An 8,227-nucleotide genomic window follows, 5' to 3' on the forward strand; every position below is an offset into this window, starting at 1 on the left:
TTCATGTCTGATGAAACTGTTACAGTGACCTTGTGTGCGCCAATTGTTGCCACCATGTACACCTCAGCAATGTATCCTTTTAAGAGACTTATAAGAAAAGCATTTTGAGTCGCTACTCACACCAGCTGTGATAACATTTCACGCACATAGCCACAACAAAATTGTTCCATAGCAAACAGATGCAAAAATGTCAGGGACATGACAAAGTCATAACTTTGTACGCCCTAAAATTAATCGAGCTGCTGGACTGGACGCTTAGTTACCAAACCCAGATTGTTGACTGTGTTATTTTACAGTTTTGATGTATGTTCCATGCCTGAATGTGCGTCTTTAGTTGTATGGGGGACGGGAAACTGATAAGCATATGCTTTATCTCGTCCGCCTTTGTCGTCTTCTTCGGGCCAATCATAATCACATTTTGTAATTGCAATGATACCGATCATGATGACAATAAAATTCCATTTAAAAAAAAAAAAAATCTTGCTGTTTTGGTCATGACCAATCGTGCATGACCATAGGTGAGGGTAGGAACGAAGATCGAACTGTAGATGGAGAGATTTGCCTCTCAGCTCAAATCCCTCTTCATTGAAACAGTGCGATATAGCGTCTGCAATACCGTTCCTGCTGCCCCGATACTCTGTCCAATCTCGCGCTCCATTGTTCCCTCACTTGTGAACAAGAGATACTTGCACTCTTTCACTTGAAGCAGGACCTCATTCCCTACCCAGAGAAAGCAGTCCACTGGTTTCCTGCAGAGAATCATGGCCTCAGATATGGAGGGCTGATCTGCATCCCCGACGCTTCACACTCGGCTGCAAACCCGTCCAGTGAGTGCTGCAGGTCACAGGCTGATGATGCAAACAGACCCACATCATCTGCAAAAAGCAGCAATGCTTTAATGATGCAAACGATGTAGCAACTGATGACGAAGGTGACATAGAATGCCACCATGATCTAAACTTACTATGCCACTATGTGTTAATATTTCTTACGACTTTCATTAGAAAAGGGCCAACAAGTGTTCCGAGGTGGCAAAACATTCAAAATGAGTTACAATGGTAAACACTCATACTGTCTGCGATGAACTACGACTAACCAGGAAACTTAGTGATGCGGTCATCAGGGTTGACAATGCTGAATTTCACATTCACAAGATTATTCTCTGTAAGTGCAGCCAATACTTTAGGTGAGTTGACCTTTTTTGAGACGCAACCTCTTCTGAGCACATTTTCTTGATGATATCATCTTACATTTCTTTGAATCCCCAATGTGTAGTGCCCTCTTTCTACGTTGGTCAACACCAGACCAGAGAGTCTACGTCATACATTGCCTGACTGCTCAGTTAATGCAACTATTTTTGGATTTTGCATATACTGGCTCTGTGTTGGTGACAAAGTACAATGTCAAAGATTTGTTGCTGGCTGCAGACCGGTTTAATTTAACGGGTATTGTCCAGATTTGCTGCACATTTCTAACAGAGCAACTCTGTCCAGAAAACTGCATTGGCATCTGGGAGTTGACAAAGAAATGCCATACTCCAGATCTGCAGCGAAATGCCTACCACTATATCCTCTATCACTTCGAGGACGTTGCAGGTTCATACGAATTGCAGCAACTCTCTGTACAGGACTTGTGTGACATCCTGGACCGGGATGACCTTTTGGTAAAAAAAGAGAATACTGTTTATGAGGCTGTTTTGCACTGGATCTCATACGCACCTTGGGAGCGAAGCGAAAACATGGCAGTGCTGCTTGCCAAAGTAAGTCAATGAGAACTTTTGATAAAGGTTTGCGGATTAAAAATTAGGTTAGGGCAGGAGTGCACAAGTCAAGTCCTTGAGAGCTCCTATCAAGCTTGTTTTCCATGTCTCCCTCCTTTAACACACCAGAATGATCAGCTCATCAGCAAGCTCTGCAGGAGCTTGATAACGATCCTGATTATTTGAGTCAGGTGTGTTGGAGGAGAGAGACATGGAAAACAAGCTGGATAGGGGCTCTCGAGGTCTGGAGTTGGACACCCCTAGGTTAGGGTAAGAGGTATTAAAAATATGAGTAAGGCTTGGCTTTGGAAACTAGAGGCATTGATAAGGCTTATAGTTACAGGTTCTTTTTGTGGCTCTAAAAAGAGGTTTAAGTGCGAGGCTTAGAGAGGGTTTGCTCCCCGACTTTTACTTTTGACTTTGCAGGTCCGTCTCGCTCTGACAAGCGTGGAGTTCATTGCAATCAAGGTGCTGACCAATCAGCTGATCCAGGACAGTAGCAAGTGCCTGGAGATGGTTGCCTTGGCTACCCATGCAATGCACCACATGGCCACAACCTCGGTGTTTGGTTACCGCAACCTGGTGGCCCGTCCTCGCATGCCTTCCTCCATTCTCCTGGCCATCGGCGGCTTCAGTGGCTTCAGCGGCTCAAACCCGACGCACCTGATTGAAGCATACGATGTTCACACAAACACTTGGGCTGACTTAGTTGATACAATGGAGCAGCCGCACGCTTACTTTGGCACTGCTTTCCTGGGCAACTCAGTTTACTGTGTGGGTGGATTTGACGGCCGGAGGTACTATAACACCGTCAGGCGCTTTGACGTAGAAACTCGCAGCTGGCATCAGGTGGCTCCAATGCATTTTCGCCGGTGCTCTGTAAGTGTCACTGTGCTAAAGGGGCGTTTGTATGCCATCGGAGGCGTGGACGGGCGGATAAGACTAAAGAACGCTGAGTACTACGCGCCTGAGACCAACCAGTGGACTCGAATTGCCAGTATGCATGAACACAGGAGCGATGCTAGCTGCACCACTCTCAACAACAAGGTACTGTGGTGTTGCTGAAAAGATAAGTTAACAACTAAATCATATGAGGGCACTGCATCAAGGACACTGAAAACAACTTCAATTTTTCATTTTCTTTTCCTAACAAACATTTACTGTTTTAAAATTCCTCCAAATATGGTCACATTGCTTATAAAACTCAGCAATACAATTGTATACATTTTAATGTAATATATTTTGCTTCAATATTTTCTTCTCAAATTTGAAGATTAATGGAAGAAACGCATGCTTAATAATCAGTGCAAGAATTTTAAAATGTAGGCTTTAGTTTTTAAAATTTATTACATTTCAATCCGAATGGACACTATTAGTTGCCATGTTTTACCAGAAATTGACATAAATTATGTTATTCATCCTTGTACCGATTATCCTCACGAGAGTTGTGGGGTTATTGAAGCTTATCACAGCTAACTAAAGGCAGGAGGTAGTGTACACTCTGAACTGGTTGCCAGCCAGTCGCAGGACAGATATAGACGAACAACATTTCACACTCACAAACTTTTAGATTGTTCCATCAGCTTACCATGCATGTTTTTTGGGACATGGGAGGAAGCCAGAGTACCCAGAGAAAACACAGAGGCATGGGAAAAACATGCAAACTCCACACAGGAAAGCCGGCTTTAACCCTTGATCTCAGATCTATAAGAAGGACGTGCTAACCACTCACTTACAATGTCGCCGAAAATATTATTTTCAAAAATAATTAATGGAATTGTTGGTTCATTTCTTTGGGTTGTATTTACCTGCAATAGTTTACAGCAGGAGTAAGCATTTTTGTGGTAACCAAACAACTGAATGCATATACTGGTCCTTCTCAAAAAATTAGCATATTGTGTTTAGTTCATTATTTTCTGTAATGTACTGATAAACATTAGACTTTCATATATTTTAGATTCATTACACACAACTGAAGTAGTTCAAGCCTTTTATGTAATATTGATGATTTTGACAAGAAAGTCAAGACAAAACAAAAATACCTATCTCAAAAATTAGCATATCATGAAAAGGTACTCGAAAGAAACTACTAACCTAATCCTCTGAATCAACAAATCAATTTAAAACCCCTGCAAAAGATTCCTGAGGCTTTTAAAAACTCCAGGCCTGGTTCATTTCTCAAAACCGCAATCATGGGCAAGACTGCCGACCTGACTGCTGTCCAAAAGGCCATTATTTGCCACGTTTACATGGAGCCAAATATTCCAATTACAATCGGAATATTTGTTCAAACCGAATAAATGTGTTCCATATAAACACCTCATTCGGAATGAACAGGCCCAAACCGAATGGAATTTCATTCCGTTTCACAGGGGTGGAATATTCCTTAGATTAGAAGTAAAATTATATCATGTAAACAGAGAAGCGGAATGGTGTCTGGTTGCGTTCTTTCTGCACATGCTCCGTACTGACGTGGTGACGTCACTTCAGCTGATCTGACGATCGATCTCCATGTTTTACAACGTGACGCTTTGTTTTGATTAATCTGCGCATGTCAGACGGCAGTTGTCAAACGTCCTTTCGGAATAAAGGCAGACACATGTAAACGCTGGATCGGAATAGATGAAGTGACATGTAAACAGCTGATCTGAAAATTTCCATTCGGAATTATTTGAATCGGTATGAACAAAAGTCAGCATGTAAACGTGGCTATTGACACCCTCAAGCAAGAGGCTAAGACACAGAAAGAAATTTCTGAGGAAATAGGCTGTTCCTAGAGTGTTGTATCAAGGCACCTCAGTGGGAAGTCTGTGGGAAGGAAAAAGTGGCAGGAAACGCTGCACAACCAGAAGAGGTGACCGCACCTTGAGAAAGATTGTAGAGAAGGGCCGATTCAAGACCTTGGGGGACCTGCAGAAACAGTGGACTGAGTCTGGAGTAGAAACATCCAGAGCCACCGTGCACAGGCATGTGCTGGAAATGGACTACAGGTGCCGCATTCCCCAGGTCAAGCCACTTTTGAATCTGAACCAGCGGCAGAAGAAGCCTTGACCTGGCTTACAGAGAAGCAGCACTGTACTGTTGCTCTGTGGTCCAATGTACTTTTTTTCAGATGAAAGCAAATTTTGCTTGTCATTCGGAAATCAAGGTGCCAGAGTTTGGAGGAAGACAGGGGAGAAGGAAATGCCAAAATGTCTGAAGTCCAGTGTCAAGTACCCACAGTCGGTGATGATCTCGGGTGCCATGACAGCTGCTGGCGTTGGTCGACTGTATTTTATCAAGGGCAGGGTCAATGCAGCTAGCTACAGGAGATTTTGGAGCACTTGATGCTTCCATCTGCTGAAAAGCTGTATTAAGATGAAGATTTCATTTTTCAGCACGACCTGGCACCTGCTCACAGTGCCAAAACCACTGGTAAATGGTTTACTGACCCTGGCAATACTGTGCTCAATTGGCCTGCCAACTCTCCTGACCTAAACCCCATAGAGAATCTGGGGGATATTGTGAAGAGGAAGTTGAGAGACACTAGATCCAACACTGTGGATCAGCTTAAGGCCGCTATCGAAGCATCCTGGGTCTCCATAACACCTCAGCAGTGCCACAGGCTGATTGCCTCCATGCCACGCCGCATTGAAGCAGTCATTTCTGCAAAAGGACTCCCGACCAAGTATTGAGTGCATAGCTGATATAATTAATTGAAGGTTGACTTTTTTTGTATTAAAAAAAACACTTGTTTTGTATTGGTCGGATGAAATATGCTAATTTTTTGAGATAGGGATTTATGTTTTTTCTTGACTTTTTTGCCAAAATCATCAATATTAAAACAATAAAAGGCTTGAACTATTTCAGTTGTGTGTAATGAATCTAAAATATACGAAAGTCTAATGTTTATCAGTACATTACAGAAAATAATGAACTTTATCATAATATGCAAATTTTATGAGAAGAACGAGTAGTTACCATAGTCACTACACACAATATAATCCTTTATAATGCAAAGATCTCTCGCACCATGCCCAAATACAATAATCAAAATTTTAAAATGTATATTTATAAATTATAATGTTGCCAATTTATTTTGTGAATGTACAATTATTACATTTTTAGTTATATTAATTTTAATAAAATAATACTTAACATGATAATATAGAATATTTGAATGTGAATTGAATGTTTGTGAAGCTTTTTTGGGATCTTTTTGATGATCTGCTGTAGCTACTGTAGATGTAGTACTGTAAACACTTATCTTGATTTTTTTGGTAATATTCAGCCCTGGATATATCAATCATTCGTGCCTTTCGGTTCCAGGTTTACGTGTGTGGTGGTTTTAACGGAAACGAGCCTTTGCGAACAGCAGAGTATTACGACCCGGAGACCAATCAGTGGACCATGATCGTCCCAATGAACTGTTGCCGGAGTGGCACTGGCGTCATCGCATATGCTAACCACGTTTATGCAGTATGTGCAATACCATCTTAGAATTAGGGTACATTTTTAAGGTCTGGGTTAGTGTAATTCCCAGATCGGAATACAACAGAAATTTGGTCCCACAAAGGCACTATGTCAGACTATAGCTATAAAATCCTTCCAAGACTCACAGAGAACACAATCAAATTACAATATCTTTGCATCCCATATTTTACAGTCATTGAGCTGATCTTGTCAAATTAAGCTGTTTGTGGAGGCAGAACCGTAAACGTGTCGACACTATTTGCTATAGCCATGACCATCGCTGTAGAAAGAACACCAATTTGCGTTAAAACAAAAAAACAAAACAAAAAAACAGGAGAAAACATGGTTTGACATCAGATTTGATTTTTGAAGGCATCCTTTAAATTTTGGAGTGGATCCCCATTCACTCAAAGGCCTCACATCTTGTTTAACTTATTCACTGACATAAAGATATTAATCAAATCCATTGTAACTGAGATGGCTTGCAATGAATGATCATGTTTCAGTGCCATTTGACAACAATAGACGTCCAATCCATTTTGAATAGGAGGGCTGGAACGATGGCTGCCAGGTCCTGCCAGTCAAAATGGATTGGACGTCCATCGTCGTCAGTGGCAGCTAATTGGTTAATTTATGAAAAAAAAAACATTGAAGCTGTTAGAACAGTAGGAAGGTTGTTGTGTTTCTATAGTTCCAGTGTTGTCAGCGATCAATTTAAAACCAGTTTATTCTGAGAGCAACTCTGGTTCGTCTAATCAACGTCAATGGCAGCGAATTAGTTAAACAGGTTCAGCGATGGCCTCACACACTGCCACTCTATGAGTGTGGAGACTCCGAATTAATGTACTGCACATTTTATCAAGATTCCTGAGTTTTTCAATGGTCCAGAGAGTAGCAGAGCTCATGCTTAGTGTATTTACAAACACACCCAAGGTTTCTTCTTTTTAATATCAAATGTGGTCACGCAAATTCCTCTCTAAAATGATTCTTTGAATGTCGTTTTCCCTACTGAAATTACTGGTGCGCACGACACATAGTATTATCCAAATTGTTCAACACCTACATTTAAAAAAATAAATAAAATCTTTCTGAGTGGGAATGTAACAGATAAAAGTTATGGTTCAGGTATGATCTCCAATTACTAACCATGTCTTCCTGAAGATCGGTGGATTTGACGGCGACATGCGTCTGGGCAGTATGGAGGCGTATGACCCTGACACAGACGCCTGGATGCTCTTGCCCTCCATGCAGTGTCCTCGCAGCAACTTTGGCATCCAGGTGTTAGAGGATCGCCTCTTCGTGGCTGGGGGCAACACGGGCGTGTCAGCCACCAAACTAGTCGAGTACTACGACACCAGCTCGGCCATGTGGTTCCGTGCCTGCGACATGGCTGTCTCCCGGAGCGCGCTTAGTTGCTGCGTGGTGTCCGGCGTGGCTAACGTTGGCCATTTTGTCACACTGCGCAGCGAGCTGCCTTGGCTTCATTTGGAGGAAGTGACTGTAGAAATAGAGGATGAATTTTAAACTTAGACATGAAAAGTAATGGAATTAAAATCTGATGAGGAAATTTTTTTCCATCAGGGTTTTCAACTCCCACACATTGAGTGTTTCTCACACATTTCAGACCATTCTTACACCTTACATTTATCATGACCCCAAACAGTCTTGTTTTTGGCAGCCCTTTACATTTTCGCCACAAACTATTAAAAAAAAAAAAAGTCAAGAGCCTAATGCTAATGTGACCTCGAATGCTATGCTAGCGCTACGAGTTACATTTAGGCTACGTTCATACCGCACGTCTTAATGCACGAATCCGATTTTTTGTCATATCTGTTTTTTTGGCGTTCCCGTTCAGACTGCCTATGCCTATTGAGACTGTTCAAGTATTATGCATGCAAACTAATTCGCAGTCCGACACGCGCTGAGCAAGAAGACCCGCATGCGCAGAAGCATCAAAACAAATGATGCACATGCTGGCTGTCATCAGTCATTCCAGGGCGATCATATTTTGATTTC

The 8,227-nt window shown here is 41.9% G+C and overlaps 1 pseudogene; it reads left to right on the forward strand.

Annotated features, from left to right (window-relative positions):
• Nucleotides 1-508: 508 nt before the first annotated feature.
• LOC130929943 (kelch-like protein 10) lies at nt 509-7,735 on the forward strand (annotated as a pseudogene).
• The last annotated feature ends 492 nt before the right edge of the window (nt 7,736-8,227 follow it).

The sequence above is a fragment of the Corythoichthys intestinalis genome, chromosome 14 (assembly GCF_030265065.1).
Source record: "Corythoichthys intestinalis isolate RoL2023-P3 chromosome 14, ASM3026506v1, whole genome shotgun sequence".
NCBI classification, from domain to species: domain Eukaryota; kingdom Metazoa; phylum Chordata; class Actinopteri; order Syngnathiformes; family Syngnathidae; genus Corythoichthys; species Corythoichthys intestinalis.